At 43.5% G+C, this 20,518-nt stretch overlaps 1 protein-coding gene across 3 annotated transcripts in view; it reads right to left on the bottom strand.

Annotated features, from left to right (window-relative positions):
- The window catches only part of oxr1a (oxidation resistance 1a), a 135,155-nt gene extending 132,670 nt beyond the window's left edge, over positions 1 to 2,485 (bottom strand). For all 3 annotated transcript variants that reach the window (XM_018762959.2, XM_018762961.2, XM_018762960.2), the window contains exon 1: positions 2,386 to 2,485. The gene's annotated coding sequence lies outside the window, so the exon portion shown is untranslated. The remainder of the gene's footprint in view (positions 1 to 2,385) is intronic.
- Positions 2,486 to 20,518: the final 18,033 nt, after the last annotated feature.

The raw sequence follows: 20,518 nt of genomic DNA, 5'->3' as shown, positions 1-20,518 counted from the left end.
CTAAAGCAACTTACAGCATTAAGGTACTTACAATTTTTTACCCATTCATACAGCTGGGTAATTTTACTGAAGCAAATTTAGGGCAAGTACCTTGCTCAAGGGTACTACAGCCGGAGGTGGGATCAAACCTGCAACCTTCGGAGCCAAAGGCAGTTACTAACCATTACGCTACCAGCTGTCCAGATACAGACAGCTGGATTTAATTTGTGTAAAGTAGAGTGCTTTTAAATGCTACTGATGCCACCATAAAAAAAAGAAGAAACTAAGACCCAACATCCAAATCTTTTTCATGCATAGTATGAGTGTAAAATCCAGTGAAAACATGCAGTAATTTAAGCATTGAAAAATAAAAATCAATCCACACTTCGTACTGGGCGAAGTGAAGTAAAAGTAACAATATAATGTTACTAAACCTAGAAATGCTTAGGGCACTTCCTAAAAATGTAAATCAGTCAATCATATCCAGTTTTGACAGAGGACTTGAGAATCACTTTTAATGTAAATGTGAAAAAAGCACAGTGAATAAACCAAATTTACAGCAAATCTACAGCAAATCAGGTGAAACCAGTGGATTCATTCAACATGCTGTCAGTTCCATGGCCAGATGAGAAGTGAAGCGTCTTGCAAATCAAATCTTAAACACAGATGCTCCTCGACTTACATTTTTTCAACTTTACGATGGTAACCTGGCATTCAGTAGAAACCATACTTTGAATTTTTATTTTTTGCCCGGACAAGCTATCTGCGGTGCAATACTCTCATAATGCTGGGCAGCAGTGATGTGCCTCTCCCAGTCTGTCACACAGGTGTGTATTAGATGTATTAAATGCATTTTCAACTCACGATATTTTTGACTTATGATTGATTTCATGGAGCGTACCCCCATTGTAAGTCAGGGACCACCCGTAATACAGTGTAGTAGCTCACATATTTGCCAGGAGGACATATTGGTATAGGTTATAATTAAAAGCAGAGTCTCAACTGAATTAGGTCTGTACTGGGAATAAATTCAATGACTGGCTCATGAAACATCAAAACCATTTGAAAGTTAGTAAAGACAAGGTCAAAAGCATAGCAATTCATAATCCCCCTGGGGGAAAAAAGACCTTCACTCTTTAATTACAGCTGAAAGGTATAAATCACAGTAAAAATGTAAACACTTAACTTTCAGTGAATTTTATTAATTTCTCTCTCAGGGAAAAACAAAAATCTGTGCAACAAGAACCTTTTAATCCATCAGGTTAATTGCTGAGAAGATGGAGCCAGATTTCAGCCCAATAAGAGAACGGCATAAACTCTGCAACCCATTTTCATCAAAAAGCTATAAGAGCAACAAGGAACTATGACTAAAACATGGTATAGCTTCATTTCTCAAATTCATTTCACTACTTTTATTGGGGGAAAGCATGGAAATAACTTGGGTGGCTGGCAGTGTAGTGTTTAGAGCTGCTGCCTTTGGACCCAAGGGCAGTGGGGTTCAAACCCCCCTCCAGCTGTACTACCCCTGAGCAAGGTACTTACCCTACACTGCTCCAGTAGAAATTACCCAGCTGTATAAATAGCCAAATCATTGTAATTCACTTTGGAGACAAGCGTCAGATAAAGCAGCAAATGTAATTACTTATTACTTCCTCTTGGGGGGGGCAGTAAAAACACATGGAAAAAAGTTTGAAGCGCAGACGATGATGATGCAGCATTAATACCCATTATGAGCTGATTTTTATTTTAACCAGAGCAGAAAACGCAGACAGGCATAAAATACAGTGAGTGATGGACCTTTACTAAAACAGATCTTCGAGTATAAACTATATATTTAGTCTCAAGACACACTTTGTGATACTACGAAACAGGTACATGTCATGGTAAATAACTCATGTTGTACTGTCAGCGCAGCTCTAAACGCACGTAAGAAGTTGCGCTCCTTTTCCACTCTAAATTGTCGAAATGCACGAAGACATACAAAGTGTCATTTCTGCATACTCCGGGTATAGCACCCCACCCCACGCGGTTCTGGGATGGGCTGCACCTGTCCTGTCATGCCGGTGAGCGCGTGTCCGGGACACACAGCGCAGGGAAGGAGCGCTCCCGCGCAACACAACTCCACAGAACCTGCACCCCCCTCCCACCCCGTGCCCCTATCAACTCGTACACATCTGTAAACATCTCACCTGCATTCCAGTACTAACGACAATTCAATTTAGAAAGAAAAATCTAAGATGTTAAAAAAAAAAAAAAAACCGGCGTGAAAAAGCCGGCGCGCGTCTCTCGCGCATGACGCAAACCGCGCAACACACACAAACACACTCCACTGTATCCCACTTACTTATCCCAGTATATATATATATATATATACACACACACACCCACCCACCCATCGCTACTCACTTTCAGGCCGAGGACCGCGCCATGCTACCGGTTCCTTCACTCGCGCGCGCGGCGGCTCTGGTGCGGCTCGCGGACCTGCGTTCCGCAAATCGCCGGACAGTATCGCAGCGGCGCGCGCGCCGCGCTCACACTCTTTTGACCTTGCGATAATAGGCGGTACCAACCGCGGCGCGGGGCTGGGGAGGAGCGGACCGAACCAAAGCCGGGCCGGGCCGGGGAGCTCCAGGAGAGCGTCGGCTCGCGGAGCGGGGCTGCCCGCGCGGCTCTCGGCTCGCTCTAATACTAATACGCGCTCATGCAAGTGCGCGTAATAAAGATGCGGAAATGCAACTCCGATCATCATCGTCACCGAGGCCTCGCGTGTCGCGTGCGCAAGCCAGGCTGCAAGGTCCCCGCGCGACTAGTCCTCCGCCGCCGCCGCGACACACAGCGGCCCTTGATTGCTTGAAATATTTATCGTGGCTCTTGGGACCGAGCGTTGAGCGCGCACAACATGTTGGGTGTGCGATGCATAATTCACAGCAGGACATGATCCACACTCCTCGTGATCCTAATGAATAAGCTCGAGGGGGTGACTGGCACCGGGAGCCGCCCGGGGTGGGGGGTCCACTGATGGAGGAGCGCAAGAAGTGTGTGGTTTGCTGCTGCTGCACGTGCAGGGCAGGGGTTCGAGCGCAGTCCGGAGCGCGCGCTGACTGAGCCGAAGAAAAATGGCAAAAAGACCTTTATTAACGTTGTTGTGTTGACACAAGGTGTTTTGCGAGCTGAACATGTGCTGTGTCCCAAAGCTGTTAGAAAGTATTTGCTCACTTTACTCTCTGTTTACAGACATTAAATTTGATCAGATTATGATTATTGTCACTTCTAGAAGTATCCGAACAAAAGAGAAAGGGGTATAAATTTTGTCGTTATGACATTTTCTTAGTGTGGAAAACAGTGCAATGTACAATCATAGGTATATGGTTTACAGCACTGCTGCACGGTTTGAGTTCTTGTGCATAAGGTTGTGTTGATCCAAGCACAGAATCACCAGCAGTCAATGTGAGAAACAGCAGCAACAACAGAACAATAATAATAATAATAATAATAATAATAATAATATACATATTTAGACAGCCCCTTTGTCACAGGCAACTTAAAACTTACACACTACACTAATATACTTATAATTATATGCCCACCCACACAATACAGCAATTTAACTAATTTAACCCTCTCTCTCTGTCTCTCTCTCTCTCTCTCTCTCTCTCTCTCTCTCTCTCCCTCACACACACACACACTAAGTGCAATTTAAAGTCACCTATTCTCCCAAAATACATCTTTGGGCTGTGGGAGGAAACCAGAGCACCTGGAGGACACTGACACAAACATGGTGATAATATGCAAGCCCTACATAGGCTAATCCAGATCCGAGCCCATGCCTGAGCCCACAGCCCAGAAGCAGTGAGGCACCAGTGCTACCCACTGTTCTGTGATAACACCGATATCCGGGGAAAGGAGAGAGGGGAGTTGCGGGTGCAGCTGCCGAGAGACCGAGACACTAAGAAAACACTGATTTAAAAATGAACAGAATTGTGGGTCAGTACTGCTCAAAACACAATATGGGTTGTTTCAGCCCCTTAGAAACAAGTGTTTGACCATTACGTACCAGGTCAACTCCCTGTGCTATTTCCATAGAACCATTTACATGTTGGCTGTACAAATTACTGTGGTATTTTATTTGTGCATGAATTAAGCACATAAGTTGACACGTGGTGCCATCTCCGAAACCCTTTGAGTTGGGCTGAGATGAACCCACACCGGTTACTTTTCTCCCACTATTTTTAGAGTGGGTTGTGTGGGTCAGGAGGCACGGGGGCGCGGCTGGAGATCGAACAGAGCCTCATCTCAGCAAGTTTCCACCGAGACGGTAGGAAGGTGATTGCTTTTTCGCTGCGGCGAAGTCTCGAAAGGCCAGACTCAGCACATCTCCAAGCCCCCGTGGTAATTGTCACTCCCTCAGGACCCGCTTTGATTAGGCTGCATATGAATATTATCCTTGGTGATCTTTAATTTCCTGATTAGCTGGAAGATTCTGCAGGCCAGTTAAACAGTTGCTCATTTCTGCAGGTAAATCTACAGTTATTTTTCAGAATCGCTTTCACTATTCGGTAACAGAAACAGTGAAATTGAGATCATTATGGAAACCACCAGGACCGGAATAGAGACGAGTTTATGGTCTTCTTTATCAATAAAGACGGGGCCATCCATCCTGGAGTCACAATACCGCGGTGAACGATTATGAGCCCATTGGCACTGACAGCATGCTTCGTGGAGGTGCTGTCAAGAGCTGTAAACATGCCGTTGTGGGAAATCGCCGGCCCAAACGTCACACGGGAAAAGATGGTATAAAAACCACACACACTCTCGTAATGATCCACAGAGTCACATGTACTGCTCTCCATATTTCCATCATCACCAAATGCTTATCAGGTGCAGGGTCATGGTGGACCAGAGCGTATCCCAGAAGCATAGGGTGTGAGGCAGGTTACACCCTAAAGCGGATGCCAGGACATCCCAGAGCAATCACACACATACACACTAAAGAAAGTTTAAAATTGCCAATTCCCTTGAGCACACATTTTTTTGGATCGTGGGAGGAAACCAGAGCACCTGAGCTAACTCGGGAAGAGCACATAAAGTCCGAGGTGGATTTGAACCCACGTCCAACCCCTTTATTTACTCTAATTTTTTTTTTAAAAACTAAACCAGAGTCAAGGGTTCTATCTGAGAAACTTCAAAGTAAATACAAATGAGCAAAATAACTGAAGTAACTCAATAAATGTCAATCACAGTCAGCAGTGGATGATCAAAGCTTCCTGTTGTTTTAGGTCAGGCCATAAAAATGTCATGCATTGCACTTTAAATGTTTTTGCACAAACTGGCATCTCAAAATCAACAGTCCATAACTCATCCAATTAACTGGTAATCTTGGAATTAGTCATGCACAAATGTAAGTATCTTACATAAGAATATATTCCCGACAAGGAGATGAAAACACAGAAGAACACCTGTAATGACTTTGGCAGAAACAAGTTCTTCATGAGATGTACATGATGTACTGCCACGCAGTACTTCTCACTCTGGTATACCTTGTTGCTATGGTGATCCTTGGATCCTTAAGCCATGTCAAAAATTTCTTCAATTGCAATAATTGACCAAGGCATATGAAACAAAGTTAGTGTTTTTTCTTTAGCCGGATCTTCCTAATGGGTCTATTAGTAAATTCTGAACAAATTCATTGCTAACATGTGCAGGAATTATATCACAGAATTTAATTTAAAAAAATTTCTTGAATAATGATGCACTGTCTTATACAGAAAAGAATGTAAGACCCGTGTCATAATAAAATGAATATGATAATTATTCCTTAGCATCCGGGTCCAAAATCTCATCTCAAGTCCTAAGAATCTACATTCTAGACAAATCACCTACCCTAACCCTAAAAAATACATTTTCAATGATAAATAGGCTTGTACATAGACATCTGGAACAGAAAAACCAGATCGCTGCTATTAATCCCGATGCAAATTAATCATAGTCTCACCCACACACTCACTGCTCTGTAAGAAGTACTATTTTTCACTTATTCAGAGGTTTACATTTGAGTTATTTAAATGTTATCAAAGTAGCCTTCTATTAACCACATTAATAAGTGTTTGTGCACAAAAATATATATAACACAAAAAATATAATATGCTAGAGCAATATCTTTATTGGGGTCATGATGCGCATAGTAAGGTTAGAAATTCAGAGAAATATAAAGCTAAAAAGTCTAAAGCCAATGTTTAATTTTTGCCTGCCGTTCAAAAAATGTTACGCGTAGGTAGAATATGTGTAATGCTTCCCCAGAAGGTTAACAGAACTCAAGTGCAGAGTGCTGTCAGACAAAGGGAGGAGACGTGTATCTGGGCACGGAGAGCGATCGGGGGAATCGTGGTTGTGGTCCGAGAAATGAGGCTCTTGATCCGAAGAACTACGCACAAAGGGGCAAGAAGCAAGGAAGGGACTGTGGTCTGAAATGCAAGTTATATTAATATTTGTGTCTTGGACCATATTCTTTTATACACCGTTTGAATGAGCGGCACCTCCTGTGGCCTTCATGAGTGTTATCCTCTGGGGCTGTGATAGTGAAATAATATTATTTGCTGGATTACGTATCTCTGGTGGGATTTACTGGGTGTGTGTACATTTATTCATTCAGCCAACATTTTTCTTCAAAGTGATTTACAATGTCTAGCTACTCACACCTATTTACCCATGTAGTTAACTTTTTCCTGGAGCGATTTAGGGTGAGCACCTTGCTTAAGGGGTCTAGTACCAAAGGTGGGATTCAAACCAATGTCCTTGGGGTCAAAATTCAGGGGGTCTAACCATTACACTACCAGCTGCCCAAATTTGCTGTAACATCCCTTTGAACCAAGAGTCATGGTATCTTCACACTCATATGTATTTTCATCCAGATTTTTTTGTTTGCCCACAAAAAGAAAATTGAAAAGCATCTTAAATACCGTTCTGTTAATTTTTGCATGTTTCACTCATTTCAGTAACAATTACAGTTGAACTAATTACAGTAATAACAGTATACCTGTACCATGCTCATGGTTCTAATGCACGAGGCTGCAATTTTCACCCACCTTTGACTCCACCTCCAACCTCACGGTAGTGTGGATATGATAGTGGTATAATATCCATCATCCGAATTTTACACGCTTTATCTGCGACAAAGAAATACAACCGTAAATAAAATGTGAAAATTCTTTTTTTTTCATTATTTTCAAGTTCCACATGCTCAGTGTTTATAGCAACACCTCCGCACAACAGCTACCTCCTGGTCATTGTGGGGATCAGACTGTACTCAAATAAGTTGCTTCACGCTATTTTGCCAGATCTTGAATCTAACTAAAGTGGAGGAAATCAAATTAGAGTATAAGTGGATATTGATTTTCTCCGACTCAATGGAGTGTTCCCAACAGTGGATCTAGTCACACGACTCATCTGCTGTTTGACAGGTGTTTTCATAGCGCCTTCTTTTTCTCCCTTTTATTATTAACTTTCAACGGAATATAAATTGCTTTGAATATGTGTACCTTCTATTTGTTTTTTTCCACTTATATATTTATTACCCATTCTTGACTATTAAATTCTCTTTTTTTTTTTCCACTGAAATACCTTGATGGCATTGAAGAGTAGTTCAAGTGATTCTGTTTTATAACGACCAAAGACTGCCGAGAAGAAAGGCTTTAACATGCAATAAATGAATCCCTATGTTAAAGAAAAAATGCCAAAAAAATAGGCATAAAATATACAGTATGCAGTTAGGCTACAGGGAAACACAAAGAACAGCTGGTTTGGTATGGAGGCAAGGGGACCTTCCCACTGCAATATTCATATAAAACCGTGGGTTGCCCTTCGGCTGTCATTGATTTTCTAATTTAATGTTCTTTACAAATATTCTGTTATTGAAATTGACTGCCAGATCAAGCATGTGACAAAACATAGGAATCCTCAGTCCGTGTCTCAGAGGTGTTTGTTTGAAATTAATGCAAATAATTCAGAAGAGCAAGTGTTGTTTGTTGGAATAAATTGTACTGATGAAACATTTATTGGTATAAATATATAATGGGCAAATGCTTTTGTAATGGCATGATAGTAGCCATATCAAGATATGAACACTGCAATATATGTCAATTTCTGTATTGGATGCAGGCAACATGCCTTCCATATTTCATATTAATAATAACAGTATCTAAATATGAGCTCTACATGCACTGCATGTGTCCATTTCTATACCGGATGCAGTCAACGTACCTTCCATATGTCATATTAACAATAACAGCATGACTTTGCAGTTTTGTGCCATGAAAAGTCATTATCACCTGTGAAAAAAATCAGCTTGGGGACTCACGATGACCGTCAACCGACAGACTCGAGGCCACATCAAACTCTGATTGAGCAGTAACTGCAGTACACAGTTGGGTCTGCACCCTTAACCAGAAACAGGATCAGAGCTCACCATTAACCCAGTGATCAAATGGTCATGGGGCTGGAAGGTATGGTCGGAAACAAATCCGAGAAGCTGGGGGCAAAAAAGATTTTTGGAAGGTGACAATAAGCGTCATGGTTTCAGCTTTATGTATAAACACACACACACACACACACACACACACACACACACACACACACACACTGTGTGAAACTGCTTGACCAGAGCCTAACCCAGCAACACAGGGTGTAAGGCTGGAGGGCGAGGGGACACACCCAGGACGGGACGTCACTCCGTCGCAAGGGGCCCTAAGCAGGACTCGAACCCTAGACCCACCAGAGAGCGGGACCCGGCCAAACCCACAGCAACCCCTGCTTTATGCACCATTTAATAATAATTTTCATCTAGGATCCAGTTCATGAAAATGCAAACCACAGAGTTTGGTGGGATTCCAACCTGCAACCTTTGTGTCCAAAGGCAGCAGCACTAAGCAGGGTACCAACTGTACCTTTTGGTGTTTATTTCGCAACAACAACAGCACTAACAACTCCATATTCTTGGATTGTTAAATATGTTTTTGTTGAAGGGTAATACTCCTCTTGGTCCTCCAGCCACACAGAGCAGAAGCAGCGAAACTCCATTTTTGGCTCCGATGAGTCACGTCACAGTTTAATTGAACTGACATATATCCAGCTACCTGTGTTACTGTGCTAACCTCCTGACAATGACCTCTTGTGCTCAGCGAGTGCTTTTGCACCACTGTCAATACATTTCTTTGCATGTATTTATTTATCTGACACATTTCACCAAAATGGCTTAGAACATTTAGTGACATGCAGTGATTTACCCATTTATCCACATTTTCCTTATTTTTTTGCCATATATCCAGATTTTTTTACTGTATCAGTAAGTATCTTGATCAAGGGTACTACAACAGGCGGTGGGATTTAAACCTGGGCCCTCTGAGGGAGGACCCAGGCAGGGTTCTTTTGTGTTTAATACAAATGTGACCTCTGTAGAAGAATGATGTCCATAATGACTGTCTGTGCCAGGCAACTTTGGAAAATGCTGACGTCAGGTGCTACATGTATTGGCTTTTTCCAACCAAATTTGCTAACCCTACCTGGCAGTAGACTGGTGTCCCGTCCAGGGTATAGGTTACCTCACACCCTATGCTTCCGGGATAGGCTTTGGGGCACTGCGACCCCGCGTTGTCCAAGCAATTATTGATGCTGATGACACTGGATGTGCTAATCGAGCCATGGCTCTGGGTGCACCTGCTTCTGTTAAGTCTCGTCTAGGTTTAACTGTGCTAAGTACACCAACTTCATTCAATACATTTATTTAAAAAAAAATAAGTTGTTTGCGAAAGTTCCTAGCACAATTTCTCATTAACCTGCTAAAGTTTTCATGTGTTGTCATGGTATCCTGTTGAGATGTTGACGATATGTTTACAGCACATGGGCACGAATCTCATGCAGATACCCTACACTGGTTTTCCCCAGACTAAAGGGTAAAAACTTTTCACACGCCCGGCAGTCCATTCCCCGATGAAAGGAAACACACAGGGCTACTCATTTAACCATGGGATCCTGAAGAGGAAATGGATTAGCAGGTTTCCTTGTTGCTAGGCAACCACACACACGGTCAAGGAGAAAAAAGAAGTCATCAACCAACTGAAGTGGAAGCGTGATCCAAGAAGCAGATATCCTGTGGGGGTTAAGCTGCTGGGTGGCCATTCAGTGACTTTGACACATTAAAAAAAAAAATGTTGCCACTTTTGCCCGGGGTGTAGCATCTCATTCGTCTCTGTGTAGTATGACAAGCGTGGCAAAAGGTTCAGCCTTAAAGATGGGCAATTTCAACATTCAAGTTCAGGTAAATGCAATTTATGTAATGTAATTTATATTTAACAGAACACATTTTTTTACTACCTAATTACACTGTGTTTATTATTATAATTATCACATTGACATTTATTCATTTTCCAGACGCTTTTCTTCAAAGTGACGCACATTTCCGAGAGCAATACAAAAAGTGCATTACAGGATTACTGTTATTAACAACATATACACTTCTTCAGATGGGGAAATTAATCTCACCCTTATTCTTCTGCTGCTCTGACAAACGTATCATATATGAAATATTAACTGGTGAAAGGCTCATACTCACATAATGCTATGGGTTTACAAAGGCACTGTGAGGTTTATGTGAAACTGCAATGAAAAACCATATCACAAAAGTAGCTATAGTTCTCAGAATGTGGATTTAAAGCTTTTATGTCAAATAAGTGGTTAAAATTTCAGCCGTTTGGGCTTGAAATGCAGTCGTCTGAGATATAAATGAAGACTTGTTAGCGTCTGGATCGATGGAAAGTGTCAGCGGTGGGAAATCGATGAGGCCTACGAGGAGCCCGAGGACCAGTGATTGATGGCTGGGACGGCCATCCATGAACCATCCACTGTGGCCTCATAAATAAGTAGGGAGGAAGCCGCGTTTCTCAACGCAGGCCAGCTGTGTAAGGGCGGACCGCCCCGCACCTTCGCTCACTGGGGCTGTTCAGCGTTTGAGCTGAACCCGAGGAACGGTTGAGGAATCCGCGGTCGCATGCGTGTTCGCACCTCCATCGTTCCTTTCCCTGGGTCCCGAGCTCATTAGATGCTTCGTAATTGACAGGGGCCGGGGGTCTGGGGCCACACTCGCACCGACCTTCTGCCGCTCAGCCTGGCAGCTGCATCTGCTCAAAGCTGCACTCTTTAAACACGGTACCTTGTATCTGGTGCATATTCATTACAGTCTTTTTCTGGAGCAAAAGTCAAGCTGTGTACTAAATCGGTTTTTAATGTAATTGTGATAGCGGTATTAATCATTTTTGGTAATCATTTACAAAATAAGGACGTTCGCATACGAGGTGATTTGCCGTAATTGTACCAGCGGTCCTAATTAATTTTGCTTTTCATCCGTTCTTTTGAGCGTTGCCTCCATAGCCAATCGTCGCGGCAGCATACGAACACTTGGAGAAAACAAAGGCGAACTAATAAAGGAAGCTCGAAATTGGAGCGTTTTAATAAAGCGTAATGAAAGCGCACAGACAGTGCGGAATCCTGTTTTGATGCGTAATAAAATAAATTTCTCCCAAAACTCTTCTATGAAAACATCAGGGGTTGAGAATAGCATGAAATTAATCTTTGCAAGCCAGCAGGCTGGTAGATATTAACACCTGCTCAGTTCCCCGCTTGATGCCCTTTAGTGATAAGCAAGCGCCTTCTGCGGAAATGTTCCTGCGTTAACCTCCTCCGTCTGACGGAGAGATACGGCCTGCAGGAAATGGGTTCTCCTGGATTCTCTTATTATCCAAATTACCATTTGATTCCATTGAGTTTCTCTGTATGTTTTTTTTTTTATTGTGACATACCTTGAGAGGCTGCAATCACTGCAATAGCATTAAAATGTAAATAGTGACACACAGCATGCACCTCTCTTAATACTCCTTAGTACCTGTGGGGATTGCAGGTGAAGGACTGGGATGAATGGAACAGTTGAAAAATTTTAAAAAATCAGAAAAAAAAAACTTTTTCATCAAAAAAGTGAACTGGCTGATGAAAATTTGAAAGCAGTGCAACGTTCCACGTTAAGAGAACTGTATATCATGGGACTTACAATCTAATATCGATTCATATGAATAAATTACATTTATTCATTGAGCTGATGCTTTTCTCTAAAGCAGCTTACAGATATTACAGATATAATATCCAGACACTGTGGTAAAATGTGTCAACGGCAAAGCTGTAAACTGACCTTGTATCTTCACAGCTGATGAGATGTTTAATAAAGATTATGTGTTTTAAGTACAGTATTTTAAGTTTTACTCTTTGTGTTTCCATGCATAAAGGAAGCATGGGCCAGGAAAGCGGGTCACGGAGGACATGGGTCCTGCTACTTCGTCCTGTGGGGTCAGAATGCTTTTGCTTCATGTGGAGAGGAGGCGGCAGAAGGATAAAAATGGTTGATGCCAGAAGGGAGAAGAAATGTCAGGGAGACCTAGTGGTGCTGAAGAAACCCATCAGTTGCACTTGGGTGGTCCGTTGGGGGACTGCGGTGAACCGAGGTGACTAATCGGCTCCGGGGAGACGGCAAGGGAGCGTGGCGCTCACTCGCAACACACGGATTTGCCTTGTTGCGCAGCTGAGGCTGAAGAAATCCCGGGAGACACACATCAGTCATGAGCACCCTACTTAGTAAAGGCATATTACTGACTACCTCCAAAGCATAAAACTGAAAACCACACTGCAACAACTATTCATTCTTACCATTTCTACATTTAGCAGACACTTTTCTCCAAAGCAGCTTCCCATGAACTGTATGTAGTGTTATGAGCCCACACACCTTATTTACCGCGGTGACTTACACTGCTAGTTACACTATTTACAATGGGTCACTCATCCATACATCAGTGGAACACACACACACTCTCTCTGTCACTCACACAGTATGGGTGAACCTGAACAGCATGTCTTCAAACTGTGGGAGGAAACCAGAGCACCCAGAGGAAACCCACACAGACACAGGGAGAACACGCAAACTTCATGCAAACCGAGCAAGGATCGAACCCACGCCCTTTCGCATCACCCAAGCACTGCGAGACAGTAGTGCTACTCGCTGTGCAACCTGATGCACTAATGGTGGTGGTGATGGAGACAATCCCATGAACCACCGGGCATGATCTCCCCAGATTTAATGCTCATCCATCGCATGACCCTCATGCGCACACGCATGTTCAGTCAGTGTGTGTTCAGTGTGTAGAGCACCTGGAGGAGACCCACGGAAAACACGCAGCGCGGTGCCCAGTAGAAAAAGTGTTCACTTCAACTGCAAAATTAGTCGCGCCGCGTTTGAAAAGAAAAACGGCAGCGGTGTCGAGTAATTTCCAGCGACTTGAAAGCAATGCATTTTTAATGTGCTCCCTTCTGGCACCTAAAGTTTATGAACAGCAAACATCTCGCCAATTCCATGGCCCCCCCTGCTTTTCAGAGCTCCGCTGATGCTGGCTTTATGAAATGCTATAGGGACCTTTTTTTATTTATAATTACTCACAGGACAAAGTAAATTGTTCCCTGGAAACTCCAAACCATCATCCGGAAATGTAAAACCTTGTTAGGGAAAAATATTTTTAGCCAGTTTAGCAGCATGAGAAGGAAAAGGCGAGTTGAAAAGTGGCCCGTTGTTGTGCAGAGTCTCAAACCGTTGCCTTTTTTAAATGCATATTGATTATGAAAGTTTTTCCAAATTACCGTTTACAGTTAATAAAAAATATATTCTGGGGAAGAGGGGGGCATGGTGCCACAGCAGGTTTGACCAGGTCCTGCTTTCTGGTGGGCCTGGGGTTCAAGTCCCTCTTGGGGTGCCTTGCGATGGACTAGCGTCCCGTCCAGGGTGTGTCCCCTCCCCCTCCAGCCTTGCGCCATGTGTTGCCGGGTTAGACTCCGGTCTGCCACGATCCCACTTGGGATGAGTGGTTTCAGACAATGTGTGTGTGATGTTCTGCAGATGTTGGAACTCTCTTTGAAGGGTATAAAGACCTGATTAATGAAATACCTCATAAAAATTTTACAGCTATGTCCTCGCTGCGGCTTATTTTATACAGCTCTTCTATATAAATGCCTTTAACTCTGTTATTTACCGAAATTTGATGTAAATTTATTCATTTAGCAGACACGTTTCGCACAACCACTTTGAGATGTCGAGCTATATAGAATGACTTATCCGTTCATAAAGGTGGGCAATTTTTACTGTGCTCGTTTCTTTGTAAGTGCCTCCTTCCAGGGTACGACGCAGTGAGGTAAGATACGAACCTTCAGCTTTTAAGTCGAAACATAGCAGCTCTAAACACTGCGCCACCTGCTGTCCCCATCCGAAACCCCCCTATTTAGTGTGCGATTTAAGAGAAAACGGAAACTTTAAAAAGGACACCTCCTTATTCAGGCTGAGACATGTTCTAACATGAAAGCTATTAGTTAATTTACTCCAGATTTAATTACTATGCGATTGTTTAAAGTTCCCTCTTCATGAGATACGAACTGTATTTTCACATGGAAATATTGTTGCTCAGTCAAAGCCAGCGCAACGTCCAGGGTAAATATCATGGTTACGCTGTAACAACGTGAGGACCTGCATCATTCATTGTTTTTCGTTATAATGTTATCGATTAGGGGGTGCGGTGGCGCAGTGGGTTGGACCGCAGTCCTGCTCTCCGGTGGGTCTGGGGTTCAAGTCCCGCTTGGGGTGCCTTGCGGCGGACTGGCGTCCCGTCCTGGGTGTGTCCCCTTCCCCTCCGGCCTTACGCCCTGTGTTGCCGGGTAGGCTCCGGTTCCCCGTGACCCCGTAAGGGACAAGCAGTTCTGAAAATGTATGTGTTATCGATTAGATCACATAAAAAGGTTTTGATTTCGATGATGATTTTGATTTTGTGGATCAGGCTAAAATTTCTCTTTGTCAGGCATATAAAAAGATGGTGATGGAAAAATGGGTGTCGATAGTGTAGCGGTAAGTGTTTCTTTTGGACCTGAAGGTTGTTGGTTCAGCTCTCATCTAATGCTCCAGTAGCCTTCAGCACTTTTATTCACCTTAAACGGCTCTAATGAAATTGACCAAGCTGTGTAAATGGGTAAATAATTGCAAGTTGTCACTTTGGAGACTTTCGCACCAGTGACATGTGACACTTCACATATCCTCTAGCGAAGGCCTGTAGAGCTGATTCACTGCTGCTGTTGAGGAACCAACTCCCTGTTTTTGCACTTGTTGACTTGACTGGGGTCGCAGTTCACTTTCTGCTGGATCTTATCTCATTGCTGTGAATGAGTGAATGACCGCAGACAGTGACCTGCGATTGGAGCCTGTTCACCCTCTCCGTGCGGAATCCGCTCGTTTCGAGCATCGGCCGAGGGAAAAAAACGAACGCCAGATCTCCGATGAGGTTTGCGTTCCCTGTAGCGGCGGCGAACCCGGATCGGTTGTGTCCCCTGGAATAGGAGAAGAAGACACATCAGGCAGATGGCATGGTGACACAATGAGTAGCGTTGCGGTCTTACGGCACCTGAGTGGTGTGAGAGGACATGGGTTTGATTTCCCCCCTCAGTCTGTTTGGAATTTGTATGTTCTCCCTGTGTGGGTTTCCTCTGGGTGCTCTGGTTTCCTCCCACACTCCAAAGACATGCTGTTCAGGTTCCCCCATAGTGTGTGAGTGCCAGAGAGAGTGTGTTCCACTGATGTATGGATGAGTGACCCCTCGTAAGTAGTCCATCTAGCAATGTAGTCACCTTGGTGAATAAGGTGTGTGGGCTAGTAACACTATGTAGAGTTCATTGGCGGTCTCTCTGGAGCAAAGTGTCTGCTAAATAAATAAATGTGGATGAAAACTGCCCCATAAAAACACAATTTTGCTAATGGGGTCTTTATGGCAGCCGCGCAGCGCCGTCAGTCGCCATGACTCACGGGGCCCCGCAAATTAAAAGCGTGACGTTTCCAAGTGTCCCCTAGGTCAACGTTGAGGAGAGATGGCGTGTTTCGTTGGAGAGAAGGGAGAAGAAAGCCTAGTTTGTTCTTCCAGGCGGGGCGAGTTCCGTATAAACGCCGTCTCTCTAAAGTGTAATTGGGCCGAGTTAAAACAGATGCGGGAGGACGTTACGACTCGCCTCTCAGGAAACATTAGCCTCAATTCATCCTGCCCGCTCCCAGCTCCAGCGTTCGGAAATATGTGAAGCCCACATTGGCCGGCTGCAGAGTCAATAAGTGCCATTTATCACTGCTGCCCGGCTACGGGTTTTAATTACTGCAATGAATATACTGCCTCGCTGCGCTCCTACGTGTGCCTACAACTCTTTTGTTCTATGAGCTTCTTTGTTGTTTACACCTTCCATCTTGCCTGGGGTAAAATGGGTTATTTAAATTTCATCGTGTGGGTACACACCTGTTGCTATCTGAGATTTCCTTTTTGTGAAACGCCACTCAGGAAATCTGCGCACCAGCTGGGGGCGCCGCCCCAGTTCGACGTTCGCTCATGTGTTCGCGTTACGGTTCGAGATGCCGAATGCAGCTTTATTTACGTGAAACCAGCTACATGTGTGGTGTTTCACAGGAGTGTTTGAAAAATGCAATAGCGCTCGAGTCCCCCCCCCCCCCACCCAATAAAAGGTACAACATCAGTGACATTTAAATAATTTTCTTCTACCGTTTCAAAGTACGGTCTCGGTAGGGCATTTACATAATTGTGTTCTGGACCGATTTTGTGCAGTGGGAGAGAAAACGATGAGATTTGCAGATAACATTAGAGATGTGGTTGAAGAAATGGCCTTTTAATCCCTTATCTGAGTCGAGGAGTCATAGAGCCGAACTGACGCATCTGGAACTTGTCCTCCTGTCCAAAAACACATCTTTCCAGCTCGAACCTCCACCTCTATTGCAGTGATTTTGAGAATGAACCTCCAGTCCACAAGGAGGTAAGATATTCAGGTCATGCTTTAGTGGAAGGACACTATCTATATCTAGAGCTGGTGGAGTAGTGGTTAGTGCTGCTGCTTGTGGGCCTGAAGGTCAGAAGTTCAACTCCCACCTCCAGCTCTCCTACTCTTGAGTAATGTACTTACCCTTAATTGCTCCAGTAAAAACTACACAGCTCTGGAAATGAGTGAATAATTGTAGGTTGCTTAGCAGTGGAGAGCAGTGTTAGTTAAGTGGATAAACAGAGCTTGATTTGCAAGTTTCATTTAAATTTGGTCCACGCAGAAGAATATGTGACCCCACTTCCGGTGCTCCTGCTCCAGTGTACGGTGTCCTCCTGCATCCATAGTGAGCCAAATACAGCTCCTTCTCTGTATTCCTGAGATTGATATCAATGAGTGGGGTTGCAGTGGTGCAGTAGGTTCTGCCAAGGCCTGTTCTGTGGTAGGTCTGGGGTTCGAGTCCTGCAGGGGGTGCTTTGCAGCAGACTGGTGTCCCTCCTCCCTCAGCCTTGCGCCCTGTGTTGCTGGGTTTGGCTCCGGCTTGCTGCGACCCTGCTTAGTACAAGCGGTTGCACAGATTGCGCCTGTGTGTGTGTGTGTGTGTGTGTGTGTGTGTGTGTGTGATATCAATGACATGTGACATCAGCAACCACTCCTTGATCCTACCAACTAAAATCCTGCACACCTACTGCTATGAAGCTCCGCCCACAGTACATCCATGCAACACTATGAACTGGAGCCCAGGGTCCAGTGGCAGCCTTCTGCTCCTCCATAGCAACACTATTTGCCTTTACGTGTCTCCCCTGCAACCGGTTCCACAAGCCCAATTATTGATGCACTGGCTTCCTACAGGATTCTTGAGTATCTGTGGTATAAGGACCCCTAGAGGCCTACAGAAGCATTGCATCACATCTCCAACAAAAAATCAGGCAAAGCTCCTGTAATCCAGGTAACTGTCAAGTGTTATTATATCATAACGTAGCATGCTGCACTCTGGGTTCAGATGGGGCGAAGAATGACACACATGCAGCGTTCATTACGAACGTTTATTGAAACATCAGCACACAGGGAAATAACACTCTTGGTCCGAAGACCCCTTTTTTCTTCAAGGACCTTAACCTCAAGTCAGACAGCTTAGCACCCCCGAGGGTTTCTCCCTCTCTTGCTGGCAAACACAGTCACCCCCTTCTATTCCCCATAAGCCCCCCCAGCAGTTGCACACTTTATTTGCATCTTACCCACAATGCAACTATTTACAATAGACCCATTTTTCCACCCAAACTCTCGATGATCAATCGTTACAATAATAAAAACATGGTCTTACTATTATTGTAGCATACATTTATTCACTTAGCTGAACCTTTTCTCTAAAGCAACCTACAATTATTGACCCATTTATACAACATGAGTAATTTTACTGGAGCAATTTAGAGTAAGTACCTTGCTTTAGGGTATTAGAACAAGAGACAAGATTTGAACCTGCAACCTTTGGGACTATAGGAAACAGCTTTAACCACTACTCTAACAGCTTTCTTCTCTGTTGTGGGCTTGAATCGACTGTCTGAAAATATCTGTATATACTGGCTATTATGTGAAGTTGTGAGCGCTGTGCATTAGAATAATAGTCAGAGTCATGTGTTGGAGACCAGGGGTATTAAAAATCTGCAATGAATATCTTTTTGTACTGCTGAAATAATTTGACATGATCAGAAGAAAAGAAATGAAGAAAAACCAAGACTGGTGTGGAAGAATTTTGCAGAAGGTGAAGAGGTTTGAAACAGAAGTCTGGCTAATGGTTGGGTAGAGGGCCCTCACACACACACACACACACACACACACACACACACACACACACACACACACACACACACACACACACACACACACACACACACACACCATCTGAACCACTTGTCCCATACAGGCTTGCAGGGAACCAGAGCCTAACCCAGCAACACAGAGCATAAGGCTAGAGAGGGACACACCCAGGATGGGACACTAGTCCATCACAAGGCACCCCAAGCAGGATTCAAACCCCAGACAGCAGGACCTGGTCCAACCCGCTGTGCTACTGCACTATCACACCCCCCTAGAGGGCCATCATTCAGGAAAAATTCCAAACTATACATCGTGTGTACGGTAAGAGAGGGTCAAAAAACGAATTTGCTGGGTTAAAAACCTGCAGGAATAAAGAGGGGTGCGTGGGTGTTTAACGGAAGGGTATGAGAGTGTGTCGTGCTCCACAAAATGAAAGAATATTATGTTCTCAAATAAATGATGACTTTGGATGTGGATCCTAGTGGCCCTTAAATGTGTCACTCTGTCATTTGAAATGATATGTATATTAAACTCATACATCTCAGGCTCCCAAACTCAACTCAGAAAGAACCCCAGGAGGCATTTACCCAACCCATCCCCACTATCTTGATTTCTAATTTTGGAAATATTGGGACTGCTGAGTTCTGAGCGTTTTTAATTTAAATATTTAAAGCCTAAGAAGTAGCCTCTTGAGCTCAGTGTCACGTGGTATGCTTTTCACGATACTCCATAAAAATATATTTATGGCCCCGTTTCCAATGAGACACAGCGCACAACCGGGTTTAACAGTCAACCGATAAAAACGCTAAACATCAACGGAAGCAGTGACGTCACTAGGGGATTGCGGACCGCACCGGGTGACGCCAAAATGACTGTTTTTTTTTAAATTTTTGTACAGTGTTTCATTAGAAATGTATGTATTTTTTTAAATAAAAAATATCCCTGTAGTCAGTTCTAATAACAAAAACATTTTCCGTAATCCCACCTTTCATGTATCAATATACCTACAAGGTTAAAACTCTATGCTAATTTACTTTTTGAACCTTCCAATGAGCTCCACCCAGAGCTCTCATTATTACTCAATTACAATGACGCTTCGAATCACGTGGTTTCGTCTGCACGCGCTACGAACGCGCGCTGTTGTTTTCGTTACTTCTAGTTTTTTTTGTAGTCGTTGATTTTGTGAAATTTTCTGGTCTTTTAGCTGCAGTATGTGGTAATTAGTATTTGTGAACCTATACCAATAACGTTAAAATAAAGATATTTAGATGCAGTTCTTCAAAATTTTTACTTCGAATTCTACTCTTTTCATACCGAATTTTCACTTACTTTGACCAGATGAAGACAAAATGTGCATGAGTTGTACATACACACTTAATCATCGCCTTTTGATTTTTTTTTTAAATTATGAATTTTTTAAATTGGAAATCTTAAAATTGTAAGATGCGTTGCACAAAGGCATCAGCAGCTAAGCGCGCAAATAAACTTTTTAATCGGTTCCACTATTGGCTCAAACAAAGACGATTTCAGCATTTATCTTTCGTCTTCAATCGTTGCCCCTATAATAATTTCTCCCTGTTCTCACTGATTATTAAACAGGAGTTCAGAGTAATTGAGAAAACAGATTCTCTTCCACTCTGGCGTCACTAGGGTTGGTCACTTGGTGTTACCCCCCATGGACCATCTCCCGTACCAGACCATACAGAATCCTTAGTAATGTTTTTTGTGCTACTGTTACTCGTAAATCGTAATTCCCTTATAGCGCTGAATGTACTGACAATAGTAATAACAC

This window comes from Scleropages formosus, chromosome 18 (genome assembly GCF_900964775.1).
Source record: "Scleropages formosus chromosome 18, fSclFor1.1, whole genome shotgun sequence".
In the NCBI taxonomy this organism is placed as follows: Eukaryota; Metazoa; Chordata; class Actinopteri; order Osteoglossiformes; family Osteoglossidae; genus Scleropages; species Scleropages formosus.
Note: the sequence above shows the minus strand (reverse complement) of the source record. Positions and strands in the feature narration are given on the sequence as shown.